The following is a 10,000-nucleotide window of genomic DNA, read 5'->3' as shown; positions in this document are numbered from 1 at the left end:
CTCTCTCTCTCTGCCCATCTCAGTCTGTCTCTGCCTCTGTCTATGTCTGCCTCCGCCTGTCTAAATATATGTAATGTATCTCTCCGTCTCTTGTCTGACTACCTGTCGGTCTCTGTCTGTTTGTGTCTGTCTGTCTGTCTCTCTCCCTCTCTCTCCTTTCTCTCTCTCTCTCTCCTTTCTCTCTCTCTCTTTTCCCTTCTCCCTCCCTATCCCTCTTCTTCTCCTTCTCCTTCTCCTTCTCCCTCTCCCTCTCATTATCCCCCTCTACCCCTCCCTCTCCTTCTTCCTCCCTGCCTCTCTCCCTCCCCTTCTTCCTCCCTGCCTCTCTCCCTCCCCCACATTACCTTCCATTTCGGTTACACATCTGAATCGCAGTCCTTCTCAAGGATGTTCCGCCAGCATGAAGGTGGAACGACGAAGCGGGTCTGTCGGCTGCTGCAACAAGTGCGGGTGGATTCAGACAATGGGGATATAAGCGCAAAAATGGGTGAGGGTGAAAGCATACGGTATTCTCAGGACTCTCTCTTCCTGCTTCCGTGCTCTTTCTCTTGCTCTCTCTCACTTTCTTTATTTGTTTATTTTCGGCTCATTTTCTCTTTCTTTCTTTCTTTATGTATTTATCCCCCTTTCTTTCGCTTTCGCTTTCAGCCTGTCTCTGTTTCTGAATCTCTTTCTCTCTTCCTTACACACACACACACACACACACACACACACACACACACACACACACACACACACACACACACACACACACACACACACGTACAAACAAGTACACGCCCTCCCTCCCAGAGCGTTAGGTAAGGACCGCCAGTCACAGGGTCGCTGGCCCTGTAACCTCACTCCACACTCCCCCTCCCCTTCTCCTCCCACACCCCCTATCCCCACCAAACCCGCTCCCCTCAACCCATTATCTTATTTTTCCCTCATTCGCCAGCCGAAATGGGGTGCCTAAGGCAGACAAATAATAATAAAAAGCGTGGATGGGAGGACAAGAATTTACAGTAATTGCAAAATATAAAGTATGCCATAACAACGAGATAATCCAGACGCAGCGAACACACACACAAAAAGAAAAAAGACAAAAAAAAAGAGAATTGAAAACAAGAGAAAAAACACAGAAAGAGGACGACGAGTAGACATCAAAATACAAAAGACAATCGAAAAAGAAGAACGGAAGAGAGAGGGACCCGATCAGACCGAACATAAAAAAAGTGGGAAAGAAGAAGAAGGAGGAGAAGAAGGAAGATGAACGAAGAAAAAAAAGGAAAACGACAGGAGACACAGATGTGGGATAAATCAAGTCTGGAATCACGAGCGGGTTTTGGAATGAGAAGATAAAAGAGAGATACAAGCGGGATCGAGAAAGAGATAGATAAGTAAATAGATAGATATTCAGGCAGAACAGAGAGAGAGAGGGAGGGGGAGGGAAGGAAGGAGAGAGGGAGGGAAGGAGAGAGAGAGGGAGGGAAGGAGAGAGAGGGAGGGAAGGAGAGATGGAGAGATAGATAGATAGATAGATAGATAGAGAGATAGAGAGAGAGAGAGAGAGAGAGAGAGAGAGAGAGAGAGAGAGAGAGAGAGAGAGAAAGCGAAGATGGATTAGGAGGAAAAGGATGAGTAGTGGGAGGGAGGAAAGGAATACGTAGAGAGAAACCGAAAGAAAGACGCGGAAATGGTACAAAAAACGATCGTGAAGCACTATTTACAACGCTCTGTCACTCCCACGTGCAGTAGGCCTACCCAACCTTCCGATCCCAAAGGAGAAAAAAATACCACGTACCTCGTAGAAAATCCAACCCAAAATCCGAGTACTTAAACGCCTTTTTCTGACCCTGACTACCCACTCGTTCCCACTCCTTCCCACTTGTTCTCACCCGTTCCCACCCATTCCCACTCGTTCCCACTCATTCCCACCCGTCCCCCTTCGTTCCTACTCGTTCCCACCGGTCCCCACTCGCTCTCAAGCAGTCACCCTCGTTCCCACCCGTTCCCTCTCCGCCGTAGTGCATCTTTCCCCAACCCCACCGCCGTTCTAGTGTTAAGAACGAGTTATTCATGACGTCTATTACGGGCCCCAGTGACGTCATTCGCGTAGTTACACGGATCCGCATCTTGATAATGGACTTCATTTTGCGGATAAAACTGCGCCGGGATTGCACTTCCCTGGCAATGGGCGGACTGCACCTCGACACTGAACACTGCACACGCTAGTGGGATCGCCTCGCGTCTGTTTGTCAAAAGTGTGAATTCCGAGTATAGGTCTCTAGTGTGAGATAAAACTATTATTGTAATTGTGAGTTCAAGGTATGTGTTCGAAGTGTGATTCCCAAAGTGAGAGTTGGAGTGTGACTTGGAGTGCGAGTCCCAAGTGTGAGTTGCGTGTGAGCCCCAAGTGAGAGCTGAGTGTAAGCCCCAAGTGAGAGTTGGAGTGCAATCCATACGAGAGAGGGGGAGTGTGAGTCCAGAATTAAAAGTCTGAGTTCAAAGTATGAAATACGAGGGCCAAGTATGTGTGCCACGTGTGAGTCCAATGTTTTAATTTCAAGTATGAAAGTCTGAGTTCAAAGTATGAAATATGATGGCCAAGTATGAGTGCCACGTGTGAGTCCAATGTTTTAATTTCAAGTATGAAAGTCTGAGTTCAAAGTATGAAATATGAGGGCCAAGTATGAGTGCCACGTGTGAGTCCAATGTTTTAATTTCAACTATCAGACCCAATTATGACCCCAGGTGCTGAGTCCGATGTATGAGTTTTAAGGTGTGTGTTCAAAGTATGAGTTCAAAGTGCGGGTTCAAAGTATGTTGAAAGCGTGAGTTCAAAGTATAAGCTGAAAGAGTGAATTCAAAGTGCGAGTTGAAAGTGAGATCAAAGTATGAGTTGAACGTGAGTGCAAAGTATGAGTAGCACGTGTGATTTCAAAGTATAATTCGAAAGTGTGAGTTCAAAATATGAGTTCAAAGTATGAGTTCAAACTATGAGTTGAAAGTGAGTTCAAACTATGAGTTGGAAGTGAGTTCAAAGTATGAGTTGAAAGTGTGAGTTCCACGCCATTGTAAGGTCGCTCTTCCCTGTATTCTGATCTCGTTTCCAGCACTGAACCCAAAGCATCAGTAAATATATATTTAAATGTGAGTGGGCCTGAGCTTTTTATCGCTGCACCTTATTTTTTCCTTTTTTCCCTCTTTTTTGACTGTTAAATATTTACAGACGGCCTGGTATTCATTTCAACCCCGCAACTCGAAATGGAGATACATGCAATAAGGAAATAAAACAGGGCTCAGACGGTGTTTTCGCTTAACTGTGTCCACATCCAAATTCGATAAGAGTAAACACACGGCCAGCAACGCACCAGACCGTCGTCCCGCTGCCAAACGTATTCATTATTTTGCAATATGTAAATAAATAAGAAAAAAAAACCCTGATCAGAACACACGAGGGATGCCATTTAAACACGCAACTCCCCAATCCTTGTTATTATCATCCACGACCAGAAAAAAAAGGATTGGCCGTTCTTCTTTTCCCCCAATCCTCAGGGACGCCCACGCACGGACAAGGACCACGAACCTGAAAACATCGTCGACGTCCAGTTCCACCCCCCACCCCCATGGTCCCTTTTACCCCCCCCCCCGCCTCCGACCCTTCCCGATTGAGGATCTGGGGAACAAAAATCCCTGTCAGGAATGCAAGGTCCGACAGGTCACGAGAACTTTCACTAAAACGGAGAGCCGGGAGAGAAGGGAAGAAATGGTACATGTTGCCGGAGATGTTGTAGTGATGGTTATGGTGGTAATGTTAAAAATAAATGATAATGACTATGAATAATAACGATATCTATAACAATAAGAATAAATAATAACAGTATCTATAACGATAAGAGTGAGAGTATGTTTATGCAAAAGAGAGCATTTGGACATAACAAATAACCCTAAACATCACTAAACCAAACAAGGGGAAAGTCGAGAGGGACGAGCGCGTCGGGGCAGGCGAGGCAGACGGCCGCCAGACTGTCCGCAGCACAAAACAGCATGAAAACAGCTCAGGCCGAGGAACAGCTCCAGACGACGGGCACGCAGACAAGATCACATGACCCCCAAAACAACAGGTCAAGATGCCGCGCTGAAGATGCTGTTCTAAAAACCGACAGCGCTCTGATATATGATTCGTGGTGAGTATCTTTCCACGCGACTCTCGGACTTGGATATAAAGCTTGGCAGGTTTGGGTCTGATAGGTTGCCGCGGGGAAGAGGAGGGGCGGGAGGGGGGGGGGGGCAGACGAGCCATGAGTAGGGCGGTGGAGCGGGCCATGAGGAACGCCGGGGGAGGGGGAACGGGAACGGGCCACTGGTGGAGAGGGGGGCGGGCCGCGAGGAAGGGGCGGGCAGGGGTCGGGTGTGACTTTTTGCCGGTCAGCTCCGCTTTGGTCTAGACGGAAAGGGGTTTGGTGAGCGGTAATTGTTCTGGGGGAGAATTCGAGGAGAGGGGGAGAGTTCGAGAAGACACGCAGCGAAAGGGAGTGAGAGATGAAGGCAACAGGACACCGGTGACTGCTCTCTCGAAGGCCGAGGGACGCGAGAGAACGTCGTCACGTAGGAGTCCTGACTGACTCGCCGCGACCGCATGCCTGAGGGAAACTTTCTCTGGGGGCTTCCCTTTTCCCTCCGGCTCCGCCCACACCCACGGTAACGGTGACCAAAACAAACGGCGGCCAACAGCGCACCGAAGTACCGGCGTCCAAGAGGGACCGGCATAGTTGGATAAGGAGAATCTCCCGATATCGATCGAGTGAGGCAGAGCAGAGGGTGGGGGACGGGGCGGAGAAAGTGAGGAAAAGTAGGGAAAAAACAAGGGAAAAGCAGTGAGAAGACTCAGGTGAGAGAAACGACCCTAGTGAGAGAGACGACCCAGGTGAGAGAGACAACCCAAGTGAGAGAAACGACCCAGGTGAGAGAAACGACCCAGGTGAGAGACGACCCAGGTGAGAGAAACGACCCAGGTGAGAGAAACGACCCAGGTGAGAGAGATGAGAGATAATGCACCCACTGGCTCACCGAATCCCCCCCCCCCCTTCACTGGACACGCTAGCCCACATCTCTGTAGGTCTTTGAACACGGGATATGAGACAGCTCGCCCCCTCCCCCTCTCCTTACCTCGACACAAGTAAATGAGAACTCGAGCAGATAAAGTCGTCCAGGCGCGTTTAAGTTCACTCTCAAAGGATAACTACAAAGGTCTGCAATCGATGCACTTGCGTGGGAGTATCTGTGTGTGCCTTTGGTGGCGTATCTCCTTGTGTTAATTATGTACGTTTCCAAGGAGTCCAAAGGCTCTATTTATACACACTTACGCGCTGGAAACTCACATGAAATGAATACCGACCTCTTGCCTTTTTAATGCGACGCGCGAACGCACTAAGTAATTTAATATTGTGTAAGTAAATCATAATCGCAAACAGGTCGTACACATGTAAAATGAGCAAAGCGCTGTGTATATTATTCACTTGAGGTACTTGTTTTACACTACACGTCTAATTCGTTGTCGGCAGTTCAGTTGTGCGACCATGAGTGTTAAAAAAAAAATAACATATATATATATATATATATATATATATATATATATATATATATATATATATATATATATATATATACATATATACATACACATATATATATATACATACATATATATATATATATATATATATATATATATATATATATATATATATATATATACGTTTGTGTGTGTGTGAACAAACACAATACCATTTACATTAAGATGAAAAGGAAAGCAGCCACAATGAGAAATGAAATTAAATCGTTTTAATTTCACTTCTTATTGCGTCAGTTTTCCTTGTAATATATAAATATATAAATATATAAATATATATATATGTATATATATACATATATATATACATATATATATATATATATATATATATATATATATATATATATATATATACACACACACACACACACACACATGTATCTGCGTGTGTGGATTAATGGACGCCTAAATGGATAGATGGATGAAAATACTCTATCTAGTACCAACTGTTCATAAAGACCAGGTTTTCCCTGAGCCAATTTGTTCCGGTACAAATAATGTCAGTAACGACAACAATCCTTCTAAATGCCCTGCGCCATAATATGAATCCTTTAATAAAAAAGAACAATATTGTTAATCTCATTCCGCCGTGATATTAGATTTCGCTTTTGATGTAAACACAAATTTAATTCAATTGCGGCTAAGGATTCGGTTTCAGTTTAGCTTACGTTTTGATCATGCCAGGGAGAGAAATGCGGCGAGTGTGACGCCTCCTTCCGAACGTGATATTTCTAACCTTCTCTGATTATTCGCACGCACACGCATGCTGACAGGTAGGAGGAGCACGCACGTACGCATACAATCAATCACACATATAATCAATCTAACACACGCACATACACACACATGCAATCAACCACACATACAATCAATCAATCTCTCACTCACTCACACACACATACACACACTCTCTCTCTCTCTCTCTCTCTCTCTCTCTCTCTCTCTCACACACACACACACACACACACACACACACACAAACACACACACACACACACACACACACACACACACACCGCACCTCTATCACCTCTTCTCAGTAAATTCACTTCGACCTACAGCTGCCGTCCCGGACGTGGCCTGAACCCGCATCCACACGCCGGACCAGATAGGAAGGGCCACCAGAGTACCGTCCATGAGAACCCGACTGCCTTCAAAACGCCGTACCCATGGGACATCCACCCAAGGTCTGTATATAAGTATATAAGTAGGCCTTGCATCCACCATCCGACGAGAGGACTGACGACATAGGCCTACTCGACACGGACTCGCTGACACCAACCCACCCTCCCAGCTGACGAAGGTCTACTATGGATGGTGTACGGGTCCGCAACCTCACTTTATGAAGTCCTGGGTGCCTCAACCTACCTTAAAAAAGAAAAGAAGAGAAAGAGAAACAACAAAAAAAGAAAAGAAAAAGGGAAAAATAAAGAAAAGAAATGAAAAAAAACAGTAAGAAAAAAGAACACAATTCCAACCCCAACACACACGAAAGAAAAAAAGAAAAACAAAAAATTAAAAAACAAACAAAAAATGAATGGAAGTACAAGTTTTAATCCGGATATAAGTTCCACCCTTTTCCACCGACGGGCGTCCTTTGATTCTGAAGACGACTCGCTCACCCGAAACGGCACGCTGACCTTGAGCTTTGTGTCCAGGACCGATATCATGATCATGTCTTATCTTTACGGTTATACATCTCATCAATATCATTACATAGCATATATCCTATATATCTTATTATCACACTGATATCTCGCATAGTATACTTTTTACTTTTACATAATAAGTCAAATTACTAGGCCAATATATCAAAATCTACCTTTTTATCATAAACATATAAATAAATAGATAAAGAGATCGATATAGATATAAATAAATACATATACATATACATATGTGTGTGTGTCTGTGTGTGTGTGTGTGTGTGTGTGTGTGTGTGTGTGTGTGTGTGTGTGTGCGTGCATAATTATCATTATATTTTGTAAATTCTGAAAACATATACATGCACAGTAATTTATATCTTATATCTGAATTTATCGGGGGATATGAAATGAAGTTGCGCTTGCAATATATAGCTTTTATTGCACCATAAAAATAGTGTATGGAGCCAATAAGAAAAGTAACAGCCGGGACAACAGAAAAATCCTCACTAATTTCCCTAAATCAGAAATATTGATCATGAATTGTTGAATAATTACGATTATCATTATCGCTGTTATCATTACTGTTCTTATCATTATTATAATTTACCATCATTATTATAATTTATTATCATTACTATTGTCATTATCATCATTATCACTATCTAATCATAACCCTTATCATTATTATCATCATCATTATCATCGTTATTATCATTAAAGGTGGTAGTAGTAGTAATAATAGTATTACAGTAATAACAACAATGATAATGCTAATACTAGTACTACTGCTACTACAAATTATAATAACAATATCAATAACAATAATAACAATAATAATAACAACCATACTAAGTGACAATAAAAATAGTAATAATGGTGATGACGGTGACGGTGATCTCAATCTCAATGATGATAATGATAATGATAATGATAATGATGATGGCGATGATGATAATAACTACAATAAAATACTGATCATGATAGTGATGATAATAATGATGATTAATAAAAACAAATAAAATGACAATACGACAAATTCAACAACAAAAATAACACTTATAAAGCAATGTTGATAATAATAATAATAATAATAATAATAATAATAATAATAATAATAATAATAGTAGTAGTAGTAGTAATACATACATACCAATAATAATAATAAATAACAACAATAATAATATCAATAATAAATAACAGTAACAACAATAATAATGATGGTGGTAATAATAATAATGATATTGATAATAATAATAAGGATGATGATATTATGATGATAATAATAATAATAATAATAGCTGCAACAAACTAGAATGCAGAAAACACTAATCCCACGTGCTCCTGCCCTCCCCCTCCCCCCTTCCCCCCTCCCGCCGAGTCCTCCAGATTGCAGCAGATACTCTAATCCTTCCTCTATTATCTCCGTCTGGGTCGATGGCCGTGTTTCTGTTACGCGGATTCCCCCGTCAGCTGATGGCGCGAGGGGGACGCTGCGGAAACTTTGCTCCCTTCCCCGCGACTCGCTCTTAAGATAGCTCGAAATCCCCGGGAAGGATGAAAGCCGCGGCATCAGTTCAAAGAGTTTATTGGCCTTAGTTTTACAGGGTCGAACAATTTCTTCTTGCCTCCTTCTTCCCCTTCGGCCTCTCCCTCCCTCCCTCCCTCCCTCCCTCCCTCCCTCCCTCTCCCTCTCCCTCTCCCTCTCCCTCTCTCCCTCTCTCTCTCTCTCTCTCTCTCTCTCTCTCTCTCTCTCTCTCTCTCTCTCTCTCTCTCTCTCTCTCTCTCTCCCTTCCTATCCTTCCTTCCCTCGCCCCCGTCTCTCCCTCCCTTGCCTTCGTCTCTCCCCCCGGGACCCCTGCCGCGCAAGGCAAAGGTACGTGGGGAGGAGGGATGGAGGGAGGGAGGGGGTGAGGTTAGGGTGAATGCAAGCGTGGGTCGAGATGGCTCTCATTATAATGCCCCGAAACGGCTCATTAACCCGTGCTTGATGATCAGCCTTTAATACTTCCTTTTTAGCTTGGCCCGAGACTCGGAAGCGAAAAAATGGCCGTGAAATGTGGCGAGGCTACTCTGAGAAGCCCCATTCATAGCCGAGATTGCATGCACGCGATGCGGTCCCGGCTTCCTCCTCAGCGGGTCAGGGGACTTTCGACCTTATCTCGGGCGGCTTTGACGAATCCTGACAAACCAGGATAAAAAAGCCTTACGGCTTTTGAATAAACATAATACTAATCGCGTTACTGATCAGTCCAAGCCGTACCTGTAAGCGATATTTACACCTGTGCGCGCAGGGTGAGCAATTCAACTCGTGTCAGCTAGACAGAAACTTACGCGGCCGAGTGAAAGTGCCGGCCAAAATTTCATCAAAACTATTCAGCTATGAAATGAAGTGGTATTCAAGTGTGTATACTGGATCAATAAAAGTTGTGCAGCAAAAATATTCATAGGCATAGATATATGTATACATATACATAGGTAATATACCTTGTAACACATGTAGGCCTATAAACGTATACTTGTGCATAAACACATATAGTTTATTCCTCGATAAAGCAGAGCGCGCGCGCACATTGGTGTGTGTGTGTGTGTGTGTGTGTGTGTGTGTGTGTGTGTGTGTGTGTGTGTGTGTGTGTGTGTGTGTGTGTGTGTGTGTGTGTGTGTGTGTGTGTGTGTGTGTGTGTGTGTGTGTGCGTGTGCGTGTGCGCGCTCGCGCGTTTGTCTACATACTAATCATCGT

General features: G+C 43.8%; 1 protein-coding gene across 5 annotated transcripts in view; it reads right to left on the bottom strand.

Moving 5' to 3' along the window:
- Window positions 1-10,000, bottom strand: part of Pgant5 (polypeptide N-acetylgalactosaminyltransferase 5) — a 460,721-nt gene that overhangs the window by 449,677 nt on the left and 1,044 nt on the right. The gene's annotated exons all lie outside the window — the stretch shown is intronic.

This window comes from Penaeus vannamei, chromosome 8 (genome assembly GCF_042767895.1).
Source record: "Penaeus vannamei isolate JL-2024 chromosome 8, ASM4276789v1, whole genome shotgun sequence".
NCBI classification, from domain to species: Eukaryota; Metazoa; Arthropoda; class Malacostraca; order Decapoda; family Penaeidae; genus Penaeus; species Penaeus vannamei.
Note: the sequence above shows the minus strand (reverse complement) of the source record. Positions and strands in the feature narration are given on the sequence as shown.